The sequence below is a fragment of the Sturnus vulgaris genome, chromosome 5 (genome assembly GCF_052056855.1).
Source record: "Sturnus vulgaris isolate bStuVul1 chromosome 5, bStuVul1.hap1, whole genome shotgun sequence".
NCBI classification, from domain to species: domain Eukaryota; kingdom Metazoa; phylum Chordata; class Aves; order Passeriformes; family Sturnidae; genus Sturnus; species Sturnus vulgaris.
Genome location: NC_142247.1, coordinates 68,986,583 through 69,005,217, shown reverse-complemented (window position 1 = coordinate 69,005,217; position 18,635 = coordinate 68,986,583). Strand labels below are relative to the sequence as shown.

At 40.5% G+C, this 18,635-nt stretch overlaps 1 protein-coding gene across 1 annotated transcript in view; it reads left to right on the top strand.

The window, feature by feature from the left end:
• Nucleotides 1-449, top strand: part of CELF2 (CUGBP Elav-like family member 2) — a 535,828-nt gene extending 535,379 nt beyond the window's left edge. Inside the window, exon 14 of the mRNA XM_088165937.1 lies at nucleotides 314-449. The gene's annotated coding sequence lies outside the window, so the exon portion shown is untranslated. The remainder of the gene's footprint in view (nucleotides 1-313) is intronic.
• The last annotated feature ends 18,186 nt before the right edge of the window (nucleotides 450-18,635 follow it).

The window sequence follows — 18,635 nt, the reverse complement described above, 5'->3', positions numbered from 1 at the left end:
GTTCAGTTGTCTGACCCTTTTTCCCCCCCTTCTCCCTGAACCTTTCTGTTACATTTGTAGAAACTGGTTCTTTCCTCTCTTTTCTCCCCAAAGAGGAATCCATTTTCTCTGACTCCTTTCAGATGGATTCTTTTGGGGTTCCATTGTGTTCTTGTTGACAAGTATTGTAAGTTAATGCAAATTATGTGAATGGCTCGTAGGCTCTACTGATAAAAGATTTGCATTAGTTTTCTCCTGCACCCATAAAAGTGATTTTGTTTGTGCTGCATAGATTCTGTGTAACTTTTTTTCCTCTTCCTTGTTTTTTCCCTAGACATCTCCATGCCCGTTAGCCCATCGTTTGCCTAGCATGTCCCTGTGGCGTCTCAAAAAAAAAAAAAGTTTCATCGTCCCGTCATTGTTTCTGATGTCTTTCTGACCTCACATCATATTTGGTTCTCCTACTGACCTAGTTTGACCTTTGAAATTTGCATGTGACCTCATCTAGCTATGAATTCTGGGAAGTCAATGTGAAAAAACATTGCTGCATTCATGCAAGACTGAAATTTATTATTAGATAAATTAATGATAGGATTTAAAAACAACCTGTGGCAAAATGTTTTTTCTTTCTTTCCTTTTTTTCTTTTTTAGTTTTGGTTTTCTTCTTTCCTTGGAGTTTTTGTTTCGTTTTGTTTGGGTTTTTTTGTTTTGGGTTTTTTTCTTGGTTGATTTTTTGTTTTGTTTTGTTTTTTTTCATTTCGTAAAAAAAAAAATAAAAAAAAAACAGACTTGAAAGTATTATACAGGGATTGGCATTCTGCCTGGTCACTGGTGACAATAGCAATATGTGTCCAGAGGCACAGAATGTTGGTTTCTAACAGACTACTTCCAAAACAGTTTGAGAAATAAAACTGTCTGATTTTAAGTCTCTAGAGGTCTGTAATAGTTTTTACATTTTTCAGGCAGTGTAAAGTTTTTTGATAAGGCCATTTTAGGTGGCTCACTTTCTCATTAAAGTATATATATAGAACCACTTTTTGTAGATTAGTATAAGAAAATATTTACCCTGTTTTAGGGCAAATGCTACCTACTTGTGTCACCTTTTGCTGAACTGACTCACAGTTAGACAATCCATGGTTTAATGCACATGAAATTACCTATATTTTATACTGTTTCAATGTACAGAAGAAAGGTTACTGTAAAATGTGTTACGTTGGTGCTTCTGTGAATTAAGTTGTGGTTTCATCATGAGTCTTATGGTCTTAAGTGTTCTATGTTTATAAAAAGACAAGTTTAAAATTGGTTTACTTGAACAACAAGAACAAAAAGAAGATTCAAAAAAAAAAACAAAAAAAAAAGTTGTTTGCTTAAAAAAAAAATTTCATGTGAAAATGAAAAAATATTCCAGAATAAGTTTGTGTTGGCTTGTGACGCATTGATGTCATTTTTTTATTGTGAACAATTTAGGTGTGTTTGTGTTCAGCAAAATGTGATCAGTTTTTCTTTTAAAGAAAAAAAAATCAGTGAAACTATAGTGCCAAATTCCAAAGGTACTTTCTTCCTAGAGCTTCAGTGTGTTTCTTGTGTGAAGTAATTTGATAACATGGGTATTTTATTATGTGTTTTGTATAAATCCCTAATATTTAAAGAAAAAAAGAGGTTAAAAAGTTTGTTAACTTGCTATCCTGTGGTCTTGTTGCCTGAAATTGTTATTGTTTGTTATTTCTCTTTGATGTTTTTTGTAAAACATTGTATAAGTGCCCATGTTTCACTTTTTTAACCACTCTGCACACATCAATGCTGTGAAAGCAAACCTCACTATGTATTTTCTTCATATTGTATGGAAACCTCTAAGGTGAGAAAGTTTTGAACTTTTAACCCTTTCCACCCAGAGCTGTCTTGAGTGTTAATACCTTTTATACATTCACCATTTTGCTGTTTATTTTTATATATATATCTATATCTATAAATATATATATACTTAGTTTTTTGTGGTTTATTTAATACATGGTTGAAATCAGAACAATGCACAGGGCAGATCTGAAGGACAAAAATATTTTACTGCTGTCTAAATTTCTTCTGTATCTATAACTAAAATTATTTAAAACCGTAATTAACTTGTGGTTTTCCTTTTTAGATTTTGGGGATTTTGTCTTTTCTTAAAGAGCTTTTAATATGCTGCTGGAATATGCTATTCAGTATTAATAAAATAAAAGAAAAAGAAAACAATTCTTTAATTATCTATTGTGTGAGCCACTCCCAGCCAGGAGTGGTCAACCCACCATTTGAAAACCTTGAGGAGAAAAAAAAAAAACAGAATAATAATATTTTTGTAATTTAAATAAATGAACTTTTGCTTAAATCAGATGCACTAGATCTTCCTGGGTGAAAATTCAGTGTGCACTGCAGTTAAACTACTTTTTATGGATAAAGTTTACATACACTGTAATGTTTGGTGTTATTTGCCATTATTTGTCACGGCAATATATTGGCTTACTCCTGCAGACACTCGAACAGAGAGGAGTAACTTTACTCATAACCATGGTCCATGGGAATATCTGTGTGACTGAGTGGGTGTTTGCTGGAGGAAGCTCTTTGTAAGGAACCAGAAAAGAGATGCTGGTAGCCCTTTTCACTGCCTTGTAAGTCTGATTGGGTTGCGTTTCTACCGCACAAACAACCAAATTCGGTTCTTTGCCACCGGTTTAGCGAATTCATTGCCAATCCAATGTGTGTGAGCAGCAGTACCTGCTACAGGTCATAAAGTGCCATACCTTCTTCCACCTCCTAGTTCTATCTGGTTATATCTGAAGCCACCTAAAATTAAAAATGAAGCCCTATATGAGCAACATCAGCTGGTGCACTCTTGTCTCTCATCCCCAACTTAAATGCTTCTTTATGTAGAGCCCTGGGATGGAAAGGACTAGCCTCTAGTGATGCAAAAAAATTTCCTTCTTATAGCACATGCACTTATAAATAAATGATCTATACTTTTCTCACGTTTTTACTACTGCTGGGGCCTTCCTACACCCTTTGAGGGCTATTTTGTACTACTTGCAGCAATTGTGCGTATTCAAAGTATCATCTCACGTACGTTATATTATATATATGTACATATATATATATAATATGAGATCATCATTTGGACTGTTTAGAGACTGTTTCACTAATTTTTCTCATTGTACCCACCGTCTAAATTTCCAAAGCTTTTGTAGATGCCCTGGTGTGTCCTGTGGGTTTTCCAGTCCAGTTAGAGCGGTGATGCCTCTGGTCCTTGGGCAGTGTAACTCAGCACCAGGCTGCCCTGAATTACTCCACGGGACATTGGCTTAGCAGTGGGAGACGAGGAATGTTTCTGTACTTCCAGGCAACTGAGTCATTGCTTTAAAAAACTGTCCATCTCTGGGAAAAAAAATTAAAAAAAAATCAAAAATAAAAAATAAAATTCAAATACAAAACCAAAAACCCAAATGTACACCTCCTGGGAGGCAAATTATCTACCAGTTCTCTTTCAAAATAATGAAAGGAAAAAGCTGCAAGGGTGCAAGGGCCTAATAAGAGAGGAAGTAAAACAAGGGAAATTGCTTTACAAAATTCTAATCAAAAGACTAGACTAGTTGTTTTATCAAACAAATTAGCTAATTGCAATGAAATGGCAGTCCTCAAAGGAGTAACAAGTTCATCTTTCTTTCACCATAGGGGTTACAGTTCCTTGGCTTGTGCTACTCTGGAATCATTTTACTGTTTCTGTTTTTATTATCTTAAGTGCTAATTAACAAAAGGAAAAAAATATCCTGTAGTTTCATTACCTTTTTGGATAATGTCATACAAAAAGAAAAAAAAAAACAAACCTATGTATTTGTGTTTTTTTCGTGCTGTGGGAATTGTTGTTTGTAGATTAATAATACTATCATTTTGTTTAGAATTACAAACTAGTTTTTAAGTATTGTCTGAGAAAAGCCAAAGTTAATGCAATCTAGTGGAAACTGTAAGACCATTTGAGTATTGTTTCTGTTTTATTGATGCATTTGGATTTTGTTGTTTGATGGAATTTGAGCCAAAAAAAAAAAGAACAAAAAAAGGCAAAAAAAAAAAAAAAGCAGGCTTTCCTATTTCTACAACTTGATTGTACTTATGCATTTTGTACCAGTGGAAACTTTTTATACTGGAGATTAAAAAACAAATGGAAATTTTTGTGGCTTACTCTTGTGGGCCCCCTCGATCATGACTGATTTTCAAGTTTGATTTCTGGACGGTAGAAAGAGAGTTGGTTTTGTTTCGAGAATTCAAAACTTTGGCTTGATTTCTTTTTTTCCCTTTGCTTATATCTAGTGTTTAGAATTTTGTCTTAACAAAAGCGGTAAGTTTCACTTTTTATTCTGTATCGTGCAGTTACACAATAAGGTAATTAGAATTAGGAGTACTCGGTCACTTTGCGTGGATAAATGTATTAGTTAAAACGTTAGGGGTTTGCTTTTTTGCTGTTTAGATCAGAGTTTTTTCTGATTCTTCTGTCCTCATTGTGAACATAACCGTGTAGTTGAAACAGTCAGACTTATTTTTGTAACGTATGTTATTGTGTGATGCAGTTTTTTGCTTCTGTCTCCAATATTAAACCATTTTCCTAATACTTGTCTCTCTACTTTGTGTGTTGTATTGTTGGTGGTCATTCTGTGTTGGTAATACATCTGCACACCTCACTGTTTCACGTGCCTGTTTTTTTTTTTTTCCTCTATTTGTTGGTTGTGTACAAAAGATACAGTCGATTCCACCTAAGTGAATAGCTGATTGGGGGGCAAAAGAGGATTTGTACATTTTAGACATGTTCTGGTTTCTTTGATTTTTTTTTTCTCTCTTCCTCCCCCTAGTCATGCCTTATCACTTGGATAATCTCTTGGAGCAGGAAGCATTTTAATTGAGTTTCCTGCAAAGTCCTATTGAAGGTAGCTTTTGTTAGCCTTCAAACTGCAAAACCTTCTGCACACAAACACACAGAAGACACCTGAAAAGATTTTTTTTTTGCTGTGGCATTTCAGTCAGTCTAGAAAATGTGGATTATGGAGATCATTTCTTCCTAGTTGTTAAAAAAATAATAATAATACTCTGCCACTACATTGCAGAAGCATATGAAACATTCAAGAAAAAGAGGATATAGCCTTGGGATTTTTTCCAAACTGCACAGCAATCTGATGGCATATGGCGTTAGTCAAACTCTCCCTAGAAACTAATCATGTCTTAACTAGGGCTGGGAGAGTCTGCAAAATCTTACCAGGTGATCAAGCTTGTTATGTGCAGTTGTATATGTAATACTTTAAAAAATATAACAAAATCCAAGTGAGCACAGGAAGATTTTCTACTAAAGCCAGTGGAAGCAAAAAAGAAAAAAGAACCCAACAAAATAAAAAGAAGGAGAAATAAATGATGGAAAAAAGATCCCCCGTTTTTCCACTGGGTGATATTTTTGCTGTGGGCTTACAAAGCAGATCATTCTCAGCACTGGCTGATAGTATTACACAAATCTCAAAAGGGACTAAAGAAATACCATAGCATTTCTTTTTTCATAATTTTTTACATTTGGCTCTTAGCTTTTTTATTCTTTCCTTTCCTATAATTTTTCCTCCTCGCAAGAATCTCTGCTCTCCCCCAAATGGTGTCTACCACAATGAAATAAAAGCTGCAAAAGAAAAATCTATGTTGTTCTGGTTTACAGAAAGTCTCTTCTCTCCTCTGATCACAGATACAAACCTTACAATTTGGAGAGGGGGGGAATAAAAACAAAACAAAACCAACCAAACCAAACCCAAGGAGGAGAGAGAAGCACTGGCGAGTGCTCTCTGGAATTCAAGCCATACGTCCCCATCCCTTTCCTTTGTCCCACTTTCTGTGATGCTCAGGAATCAAAGACCACTTAAAAGTGCTCTTATGAGACCCAAATGACACTCCTCCCTCTTGTCTCCTCTCCCCTGGTCTTTCTGGCGCTCTGGCTTTGGCTCACACACTCACACAGCCCCATCAACACCGTCCGACAAGGTCCTGGCGCACTGGGTGTATCCGTGTGGTGTCAGCAGCAACGTTGGTTCCTGCATTTGGAAGACTTTTGAAATTTTCTGGTGGCTTGTGAGTTGGCCTGGTTGTTACTGCTCGATCTATTTTTCTAAATTTTTCTTTTTTTTTTTTCCTTTTTTTTCACTTTTCTGTTTCCATGAGAAGCAAACAAGTGATGAGTCTGGAGACCCCAACAAGCTCCAGTGCCGTCCTGCAGGGTCTGTTATCACAGGTCAGGGGTCCAAGCAGCTCCAGGTTCAACCTAAAACCACAGGAGCCTGTAGCAGACAGCCCAGGCAGGAAAGCAGAACCCGATGGTCAGACTATATCTTGGGTCTTTGACACCTCTAGAGTTTATGATCTCGAGTTGGATAATTTTGACACCAGTGGATTCAGTTAAGTAAGTCTTGACTTGCATGATGGATAAGTCAGAATTGCTCTCTGGGGTTTTTTTAGCTTGCTGTGGATGTTTTCTTTTTTTTTCTTTTCTCTTTTTTTCCTCCAAACTTGGTCTTAGGAAAGGAACTAAAGCTTTGTGAAGGGTCTTTTCTTCCAAAAATACAACTGAAAAAAAAAGACTTATACTGCAGTTAGGTTTCTTTTAAATACTCAGGGCTGAAAGATACAGGGTTTTCTTTCTTTCTTTCTTTTTTTTTTAATTTCAACAATGGGGGGAAAATGAGTTCCTTAAAGCAATGCAGCTGAGCAGTTTGTCCTGCTTAAACACATGCTTTTAATTTCAATTATGTAAGGCACCTTGCAGTGTTAGCAAAATGTCTCTTTGTTAGCTATATGTGTATCGCCATGGGAAATTACCAAACTGTCACAAGACTCGCTGATTAAAGAATAGCCTGCCAGAGTGTGTGTGCCTTTGCCCAGTGTGACTCTTAGGTATTAGGCTAAGGAAAACAGTTTAACAAAATGTAGTGTGAATCATTCCTGATAAGTGAATAAAGCATTGTGACCAAGCAATCAGATTATTCACTTATCAGGAATCGACTGTACTGATAGTTTGCCTGATCGTTTTTGTTCCTCATCTCTGTTGTAGTTTCACTACTTTGCTGTGTTCTGTTTTTTCTCTCATGCTCTTAGCAAAATCACTGGGAATATCCCTTCGTGTGATCATGAAACGTGCTACTGAGTAACAAATAAAAAAAAAATTTAAATATAAAAATGATATCTTAACAAAATCTATGCACTTGCTATCAGGAACACAATACTGGATGTGTCTTATATATATTGAACTATAATAGTATTCGATTTCTTAAATAAAGCTTAAGAAAGGATTCTGTTGTCTGTAAAATTTTATGAGCATTAAATGGAAAAAAAATGTTTCTAGGGTTGGGCGCTTTTTGTTATATGAAATCTTCCTGGGTATTTGGTCTTTAACCACACCCAGGCAAATGTTAACTAATTCGCTTGATATTTCATTAATAATGGAGACTTTGAAAATTAGGCTTACTGAAATCTGTGGGGAGAAAAAGTCTTGCCATTCAGTGACTTACAGCAAAAGATTCTAAGATGCAGAAATTTTGATCTCTTTCTGTATTTGCAGAAGCAAACATGCTTAGTTTTGCACTAAAATAAAAAAAATGGGTAAAATATGTAAATCAGAAAATGTCATAAAACAATACAATACTGTGCTTTTTGGCATATGACTTTTTTTCCTCCCGATTCTAGATAGGTTTAGAGTTAAAAAATGAAAACCCGTATGCTCAAAATTCCACAGATTCCACACTGGAGGTCAAAGCACCTTTTTGGGGAAGATGTATGGCTTACTGTACGTTTCCTGTATTGAGCCTTCTCTTAAAAAATAACATTTTCACATCAAAAAACATGAATTAAATGGGAATTGAATAGGTAAAACTGTTGAGTACACTGAAAAAAATTATTCCTTCAATGGCTGTATAATTGCCACAAAATTGTAGATTTTAAACAATCTGATTTTTATGGAAATGGCCATAATTCTTGTATTTATCAAACTTTCAATAATGTCAGCCTTTGGCAGAAAGATCCAGGAGAATGAGGGGAGGGGAGGGAGAGGGGTTGCTTTCTTTTTTTCTTTTGAACTGCATTACTGCCTCACTTTTCATATGCCATTATATTATCTGAAAAAAAAAATTAAATTGTGGAAATCTTATCTGCTGCTTGTATCATTCTATTCACGCATATTTTGTAAATGTTACTGAGCTCAACATCCAGTGGCCAGGTGTGTCAGCCTTGTAAGCCAAAAGCACTGCTCCACCAGAGAGGTCACAGGGAAGATTTGCCTTGGTGGGCAGCAGGATGGTCCTGCCCATCCCACATCAGCACAGTGCTCAGGTGGGAACCGTGTCTTGCTTTTCAAGGGCTGCTGATATAACACAAATATTAAGTAATTGCAATGATTAGCTCATATTTGTATTCCCTCTGATTTTCCTCATTAGCAGACTTTCTTTTTGTTTTCCATTAAAGGGAACTGGAAAGTTGCAGTCATTTTCTGAATCATTTGCCCCTGTTGATAACCTAATTGTTTTACATGAATGCTAATATTTCCCTCTCACACATTTATATCTATCAGCTAAATCAGCAGTAAAGTAAACTCTTCTGGGATACATTCCTATATCAATTAGCAAGGATTTATGCTCCAAAGCACCATTAGCATTAATGGGAGTGTGCTCTTTAGCATAAACAATTGGCAATAGGTCTGGTGGACTTTATTTCATAAACAAAGGAGCATTTGAATCTTAGAGACTTGTTTCCTCAAGACGGCACTTCAGGGAGTGATGCCCCAGCCTCCCCGGCTGCTCTGGGGACATCTCACTCACAGGACATGCATAAATTCCGGAGTTGCCAGCAGAAGGAGACAGTCTCAGTTTGGAAAGTGGGCTGACTTTGAGCACAAAGTTTTGCTGGCGTTTTCCCTTCTGAAAACCTGCCTGAGAACATACCAGGCAAAATTATCAGCATTATCTCCTGTGCCTCCAACCAACAGCTTGAGAAATTTCGTTCACTGAAATGCATGTAGTGCCTCAGGATGGAGACTACAGAGGGGAGGGAGGGAATTTGGGAAGAGGCAGGAGGAAAAGCAGAGATGAAGCCTGTTGGAAAGCCACCGGTGGGTCCATCAGCTCCTTCAACTGGCAGCCTCACATCTCCATGGCTTTCAGTAGAGAGCTAGAGGGGACAAGTAAATCACCAAGTTTTACGTGTAGGTCAACAGTTTCTCCCTCACCCCATGTTTGATGAGCAAATACACAATCAGAATATTTCAATCTTAATCTGAAGGTACTGGGAGCTGGGGCAAAAGCCCACCACTTCCCAGAGGTGCACAATCTGCTGAATCCTTGCCCGTGCTTCTGCAGATGTTTTCTCTGTAGGTTTTGGCTTTGCTCAGTTCTGCTACATTAAAGAGCCCTTCTACATCTGCCATTTCCCCCCAAAGGCACTCATAAACAGGTCTCAAGTTGCTTTTCATCCCTCGTTCATAAAATAAATATATCATGCTCTGGAAGCATCCACACACAATAGTGGTTTTCAGTCCCTGAATAATTCGTGTGCTGTATTTCTACAGCTTTTTTTTTTTTCCTGGACATTCTTTCTAAATTTGGGTTACCAGAGCCAGATAGGTTATTTCAACATCAAGTGGTGCAATATGCAGAAATTTAAAATTTCATCCCTACTCTATTCCTCTGAACGACACAGTCAGGGTTAGTGTCAACACCTCCAAAAATAACATACAAAAGCCACAAAACACCACATTAGCAGAATCATTTGGAGTAGCTCCTTTAGGATGCTGAAATCCCACTGGGATGCATTGCACTCCAGGTTCCTGTATGTGTGGTCTGCTTGCCTGTTCTTCTACTGGAAAGCTTCCTTACAACCACACTGAGAGCATTTCTGTATAACTCCTAGTCCCCTCCAACATTTTCCAATGTCATCAGCAGTTTTGATATTTACTTCCAAGTCATAATTGAAGATATTCAATAGCATTCAGACCCCCTCTAAAAAAACCACTCTCCTACAGTGAGTCTCCTTTGACAGCTTCTTTGTTGACATGTCAGCCCATTCTTAATCCATTTTATGTGCCTTATATTGATAGGGTAGAATGCTAATTTTTTAATCAGAATCTGTTGTGCTGTCAAACATACAAAAGTCAGAATATATTCCATCTTTGCAATTACTTTTATCAGCCAAAACCTACAATCACATCAAAGAATGAAATCCAGTTTGACAGCCCTTCCTCCCTTAAAAAACATGTTGATTGGCATTAATTGTTTACCTCATCTTTAATGTCTTTATACCCATATCAATATGTCCATTATTTTGCCAAAGTAATGTCAAACTAGCCAACCATGGGCTGGGCCATCCTTCTTGTCTTTTATCAGTACATGAGAATGTCACATTTCCCATCCCATCTGGGATTCTGCTGGTGTGCTTAAATATTCCTAAGGGTTCATGTCAATGGATCAGAGCTCTCTACCCTATTCTCAGCCCCAGCTACCTGGGGCTACCACATCTTTAACAAATGGTAGCAAAGCAGACTGTTACAGAGTTAGACCAGAAACCCTTTCATCCTTTTCCTGGCATGTAGGTATGTGAAAGAGGAGAATTTCAGAGATTACCTCTCTTTGTGCAGCATAACTAGAAGTTTTCCCATCTCCAAAAGCCTAAATTCAATGATAAGATAAACAGACCCAAAGTAGCTGTCCTGCCCTTCTCACCCAGGCAGAGCTGCCCATTTAGTGTGGAAGCAGAGGGCAATGCCTGTTTGGTTCTATGTGATACATTATTTAAAGGTCAATAGGAAGCATGTGAGAAGGTAAAATACCCTTCCAGTCACCATCCTCCTCTGAAGAGACAAAGCTGCTTTCAGTGGTGCACATGTGAGTTCAAGCCCTGTGGCTTTGAAGGAGGCAGCAGAGAAGAGTCAGTGCCACCTGAGGATATCTGGGGCCTATTGGAGAAGAGAGGTCATTTGGAAATCAGAAGAAACCTTAATCAAACAGACCTGATGCTGCAGCAGCAATAACAGTAGAAGGTGATGTGCTGATCTGGGCAACAGCACAGGTGCTGTTTCAGGCCATGGTGATCCCATAGAAGATCAGGAAGGGTTCCTGCTCAGGATCCTCAGCCCAGCAGACACGAGCTGCTGCTTTACCCTGTAACCATCTCCCCTAGTCAGAGTAACAAAATGCATCCTGCAGACAATTATTCCCCCATGAAGCAGTGTGCCAAAGCCCAGGCAGTGAGGGGGCTGTCTGGAGGTGTTGCTGACTTTCCAGTAGCTATAAGAGACAACAGGAGCAAAAGGGAATTTTCTCAGTAGAGACTTCAAGTACTGCCCCAGTGCCTAAGGATGCTGTGCTGACTGCTTCACTGCAGCTGCTGCAAAAAAGGGCAGTGGTGGATTGATGGCTGTACTCAACGATCTTAAAGGTCTTTTCCAACCAAAACAATTCTGTGATTCCAAGGGCTTGCAGACCCAATGCAGGATGAATAGGGCATTTATGACCTCCAGCTCTCCTAGGCCATCAAGGGCTCTTCCTACAAGCATAGGAGTCTGGTGCATCCAGATACTCAGCTAAGGATCCCCAAGCTTAGAAGAATGAATCTGTGAGCTGAATCCCACTTAAAGGCCTATATTCACTTTTCTCAACCTGGGCCATGTTGGATACTCCAGGGCAACTCAAATGGCATTGATTCCTGCATTTATTAAGGAAAAATTGAGCTCTAGGGGTCTAATTTGTAGACAGCTGAAGGTGAAATTCAGTGAATCCTATTGTTAACAAATGAGCCCCAGGTGATGTCCCATAGGCCCTAAGTGGGAATTTTACCATACCAATAAAAACACCAGCTGCACCGGAACTGCTTTTTAGGGGATAGATGTACGCAGACTATCCCTCTGACAGGAAAGCCAGACCCCCGAGGACTTGTACTTACGTGATCTATAGAGCACCTCTGGCATTAGCTTCATCCTATTCAGCTCTTGGCCTCGAGGATCCCTAGGAAATGATCGCTTACATTTCTTGTGGATGTGGCAAAAGTATCACATAATTAGTAATATTTGAGTCTCTGATCCTGGTGTAATCATGCCACACACTTTACCATCCCATATCCCCAGACCTGTTCAAAAGAATAATAAAATAAAAAGCAGGAAACTTCACGGACTCATTGGGCAATTTGTTGCTCTACATGACTGTCCTCATGGTGAAGATATTTTTCCTGATACCTCTCCTGCTGCAATTCATGCCCTTTCCTCTCACACCTGCCAGATACCATTGCAAAAAGCCCAGCTAAAGGTTCCTGAGAAGTTCCCCAAAGACAGCAGGGCAGTGTGCCACTCTCAGGTGCCCCCAAGCTGTCCCTGCTCCAGGCTGAACAAGCCCAGCTCCTTCAGCCTCTGCTGGCAGGTGACAGCTTGAGCCTGCCCAGCCATGCTGGAATCCCTCCCCTGACTCACTCCAGTTTGTCCATTACTTAGATGTGCTGGAGGCACCAGAAAGTGGATGCAGTATCTAGATGTGGTATAGCACATGTCTTAGTAGCTGGGTTTTTTTGGGAATAGGAGGGTGATAATAACTTCCCATGCTGTCCTGGCCCTGCTGCTCTCCCTGCAGCCCGGGATTTTGCCTTGGTTTGCTGCCAGGGCTCACTGCTGGCTTGTGGAAAACTTCCATCAGAACACCCACCCATCCCACGTCCCTTCCAGCAGAGTTCCTCTCCAGCCTGCCCATTCACAGCCCTTACCACTGCAAACCCCTCCTGGGTGTGGGTGTCTGCATTTATCCTTCTTGAAGTTCACACATTTCCTCTCCTCCAGCCTGCTGAGCTTGCTCTGAATGACAGCCCCATCCTTGATCATCCCTCATAAATTTTGTGTCATCTGCAAACTTCTCAGGATGGGACATGTAGTGGTGTGAAATATGAATGTTGCACTTGCCTTTGGTTGCACTTCTACATGTGGGTGAATCTAAGGCAAGTCAAGGCTGGGGAGACAGGCAGCACATTATGACACCACTCCCCTCTCCCTTTACTTTAAAATGAAAATAAAATTTAAAACAAGGAAATTCTAGAAGGTGCCAATAAAGGAAACAGGTTGTTCTCTAGGAGGCACATATAACTAGTGACACAGCCCATTCTGAGTACCCCTGGCATCAGAACTGGGGTATCTGCTCACCACTCAGCTGTGAAGCACACTCAGGCAATGCTTCACTGGTCCAAACTCCTACCAGTTCTTGTGGATGTCCACAATAGTGACAGAGCTGCAGCACGGCCAGGATGGCCAAGATCCTTGCAAGTGATGGGAATTCACCCACCCACCCCATTCCTTTGCCAACCAGTGCCAGTCAGCTTCAGGGAGCCAAAAATATTCCTCCTTTCTGCAGGCATGAACACAACTTGTGGCACAAGGTTTTGGGCCTCCTGCTCTCCTGTCCTGACCCCAGCTTTTTTTGCAATTCACCTCCCACACACCCTCAGCAAACCTTGGTTTCTAGCAAACGTGAGTGGGGAAAGAGGAAATAGTAACAGCACCACTCAGCCAGGGACTGAGACCATGCTGGCTAGAAAGGTGCAGACCTTGGCCAGAGTATGTGCAGGGAGACAGAGGGGTCATGGAGGAATCTTTCTCCTCCCCTTCCCCCATCCCAGGTTCCTGTCCCAAACAATGGTCGTACAAGCCTAGAAGATTAGGTGGCATAGGAAGATGTACTGTCAGTTAATTTTTAATTTTTTTTTTAATTTTTTTTTTTTTTTTGCAAACACCATCTGCCAAGCCAGTGGATCCCATGGCCCATCTTCATGGGCCTTACACAGTTAACACTATCACAAATTCCCATGTGAGATATCCCTCTTGCTTGTCCCCTTCCAAGCATCTTCTGCATGACTGGCAATGCTTGCTTACTAGACAGCTTTCCTTTATGCCAAAATGTACTTTCCAATAAAAAGAAAACCCTAGCACAGTCCCATCCCAGCCCATGTATCTCCCTTTTAGTGTTCCTGCTTCCTGTAAAAGAGTTACAGCTGCAGCCAAATTCTGCACCAGCACTGGGGCTGGGAGTGGGCTGGGCAGTGTAAGTGCTACCAGGACTACTGAAATTGTACCCATGATTGTGCCACAGCCTGACTCTCCAACATGTCAGCAAAATGGTTTGTCACTGGGTCAGAAGGTAATTCCTTTGCCATAAATCACCTCCTGCGGGAACAGATGCCAGCCATAAATTCACTCCTGGTGGAACAGAGCTCCTGCATGAGAGGTCATGTTCCCAGGTGTGAATAAATAAAAAGTTCACAACTCACAGAAACAGCACCAACTGGCTGGATTGTGGCTTTGCATGAAGGGCAAACAGGATTCATAGGAGGGTTCAGAATGCCCCCTTCTCCTCCAGACTCATTTTCTTCAGCTCCTTTAGCCTGACTGTGTTCTGTTAACAGTTGGCCACCTCCCTGCTTGCTGACCGCTCTTCACTTCTTTGTCAAAGTACAGAAACATTCCTACCTACAGCCCCAGGCCTGTGGAGTTCATCCTGGGGGATTGGTGCCAAAATGCCTACTGAGGCATTAGAGCTTTTTTTTTTGGCTCAGTTACCTGAAATTCTTGATTGTTTGAGCATCCCTGTACACTGGGAATAGTGGAGAGGTGTCATCACATGCAGGGCAGACCTTAGCCTGACCAATTATACACTGGACAAAACTGCTCATTCTCTGCTGAAGGGGGGTGAGGAAGGGATCGTGGTGCAGAGACCTGGCTTTAGCACCCTGACTGGGATGGACACAGTGCTCTGGGACATTTCTTCTGCAGATAAGGAGCCCTTGTGCCCTAGGAATGCACTTCAGGGCTTGCCTAGAAAGTTGTGATCTTCAGCTTTTAAGGTATAAGAAAATTTAAGAAATAAATAAATAACACCAAAACACAACCCTTCAAACTGGATTTTGCTGTACAAAATCCACTCATATCCTTGGGAAAGGAAGTTTGTGAGGAGCATTACTATCAGTGTGCTGGAAGTTCTCCTGAGTTCTGCTTCTGCATACATGCAGGACTGCCTTCACCTAGGCAGCTTTCACCTACTGAAGGCTTTTTGGACACCCAGAGGGCTGCAGGGGTTCTGTTCATGGTGCACTCACCACTACCCTCATTCCACAGCCCAGTCATGCCTGGGGAACTGCCTGTGCACTGCTGCTGTTTCAGACTGACAGGCATCAAAGGCACCTTCTTCTGACAGAGCACTTCAAGACCCCAGGAGGAACTGTGTTATGCCTTCCCAAATTAACATGCAAAAGTAAGCAGCATGAATCAGCCACGGGGCACTGCAGCTCTCCTGCATCCCTTTTACTCTTACCAGCAGCTTGGATTTTATGCTTGGAGCATTGCTCTTTCTCCATTCCTTGCCTCTCCACTGGTCCTCTCTCATCTAGTTCCCATTCCTTTTCTTCCTATGAGGAATTCTTGGTCTCTGCTCTGTATTCAACAAGTGTTTGAAATGAATGAAGGAGGTGATTAATTATTTAGAACTGTACAAGGGAATCTAACTAGGTGCAGTGGGAAGGAATTAAGCAAGTGAGACATAAAGGCTGAAGATCAGGAAAATATTTCCTTAAAGTGAAATGTAATAGAGGGCAAGCCTGCCTCTGAGGCAGCACGGGAAGTTTCTCCTCTCATGGGATTTAAGATTGCAAAGAGCAGAAAATGGTCTTTAAGAGGAATCCTTCTGGGACAAGGCTAGCCAGCCCAAAAGACTACATTTGTCTATCCCTTCTAGGCACAATGGTGGGACACAGTGTGTGAGAAAGAACTGAAACGAGAACACAAAGAGATTTATTCATGCTGCAAACTTAAAATGCAGTGGGCAACTTCCCTTCAGCGCAAACAACTCCTTTTATAACCTGTTTGAAGAGGGTTTTTATATCTCCTTATTACTCAAGTAATTAATTTTCAACAATGAATGTGAGAGGACCCTCACATTAACCCCTGCATTAACACAGCAGGTAAATTTGGAAAAGAAAAGAAAGAGCACTAGCCCTTAAAATGAGATTTATTTGTGAAGACTACATCTAAGTTTCTAATGGCTCTCTGAGCAAAATCAAGGTTTTCTGCTTTCATTTGCTGGGCTGTCTTCTTTCATTACAGAGTGTCCTAGCACAAACTGATCTGCCACACTCCTGAATCCTTTTATCTCTCATTAACTCTCCTTTTTTTTTCTCATTGATCACTTCCTTCTCATGCAAAGACTTGATATGTTTAACCTTCATAATCTTTCTACTTTGCAGTTGTGGGTCTGTAATTAAAGGCTGTTTGAGGGTTCAGCTAGCAATAAATCAGGTTGTGTTAATTGAACAAAAAATTGTACAAAAACCTTCTCAATGAAGTGGTCATTTTGCCCTTTTTGGAAAATTTTACAGTTCAGGAATATCATGCAAACTTATTTATGTGTGTCAGGATTATTTTCATGCAATCATAGAATCATTAAGGTGGGAAAAGACCTTCAAGATCATCAAGTCCAATCTTCAACTGAATACCACCATGCCTACTAAAACATACTGTGAAGGGGCATAACTACTCCATTTTTTAACCCTTCCAGGAATGGTGACCCCACCACTTCCCTGGAAATCCTGTTCCAGTGTTTAACCACTCTGTCAGTGAAGAAATTTTTCCTAATATCCACCCTTGGGCCACTGTGGCTGCAGATGAAGTGTTCCCTACAGCAGGTTAGGCTGCAGACTGTAGGCAACCCAAGGGAAGTGTGAGTGACCAAATGTTAGTCTAATAATGGGTGAACCCATCATTAAAGGACAATTCTGTCACATACAACAGTGTGACATTTTACCACTACAAACACCCATTGCTGCCTGTCTGAGGGACTAATCAGAAAGGCAGAGCACAAGATCATCTCAATGGCAAAGACAACATCACAATCCAGCAGTGGAGCACACGTGGGCTGGGGATTTGGTTTCTACATGCATGGGTCTCATGACTTCACAGTGACTGAGGCTGCCCCAACACTGGAGCAACGCTCAGCCTTTTGGCCAAGTACAGGCAGGTGTATGGCAATACCTGGTGATAGAGACTCACAGATCTTGAAGCCTTTGGGGTGTTTGATGCCTGTGTCAGTTGATGGGAAATACCTGCTGGCACTGAACCTCCACTCTGCATTGGCACAAAGAGCAGAACTGGCTAATAATTAATGCTTTGCTTCTTGCTGGTAACACCAAAAATACTTCACTTTATTGTCCCTCAATTGTCACTCTGCATGTTCTTTTTTCTCTAATCTACTGCTCTTAAGGTGAGGACTGGCTGAATGTGTCTTCAAAACTCCAGTGCTCCAAAGAGCTGACAGCAACTTCACATTCCCACAACCATAGAATGAGGAATCAAGGAAAACATTTTTATCTCAATTTTACAGTGCAGATTCCTGATGCTTCAGAGCTGGAAAACCCCCAAAGAGAGTGGGGGGGATGCAGAAGTGACACACAAGAAGGTTTCTCAGCACTTTTGCTTTGTCTCAGAGGGTAATGGCTGCATATTGATGCCAAACAAGATTGTGCATGTTCTTTAGTTTGGCACAACACCTCCTGCCTTGCTCTTTGTCTGATCTCCTGCATATATCAGTTGACTCATCTTGCAGATCCTCAGCTGGAATTTCTCAGTGTCCCAGCAAGCCAAAGCTTCTGTGTGTCTCAGTGGTTTCAGAATCCTTCCCTCTCATTAAATTAGTTCTTGTAGTGGTTTCAGAATCCTTTCCTCTCATTTAATTGATTCTTGTAGCAGCTAATGGCCACCATGTGTGCTCTCTATTTTTCCCCATGGGTTATGAAAGTCTGATTTGGAGATGATTTCAGAAGGTATCCTGTAGAGGCAGAGGGCTTCGCCTCACCTACCCTCAACATTTTATTTATGCATCTGGTGATCCTTCACTTCCAGGCCAAATGTTGCAGCAAAGTGACAGGATCCAGTGGAGATAACCAAGCCAAAGCTCGTCCTGCACACTGCCAGTTTTAGAGAAGCAGTTTGAGACTGCCAGGACACATCACCCAGGTTAACTTCACAAGCTGCCATCACTAACAAGCTCCTCTTTGGCCATTGCACTGTGCAGCACAAGCTGTTCAATACACAGGGGCTTTGTGGCCAACCTGAGCTTGAACAAACAGCTGCAATCTTCAGCAGCTCCTCGTATACCTCAGTGTCCCACGGATGTCTCAATGCCATTTTCCTTCACAGAATGTCAAGAGATAATAGTGGGAGAAATTTGGTATCCCTGAAAAAACTTATTATTCTTGGCTGGCGAGTAAATTTTTGGAGAAATTGTTATGTGCCTAGAATTAAAGACAAGCTTTGGCAGGATCTTGGAAAGCAGAGATTTTGTCCATATAACATTTCAGTGAATAAAATTGTGCCAAGGGAAAGAAGATAGGGAAGGTTAACAGTAAAAAGCAGCAGCTTTCAATTGAATATAGAAAAAGAAGATTCTGTGAAAATATTTGATGTCTTCTTATGGTGAAAAACAACGGAGTCTTTCCCATATTTTTTTTGCTGCATTTCTCAATAAGCATATTATAATTTTTTAGTGTTTTTCTCTATAGGGTGTTAGTGTTACTAAGTGATGCTGGTTCCTGAGCCTCCATTTTCAAGACCC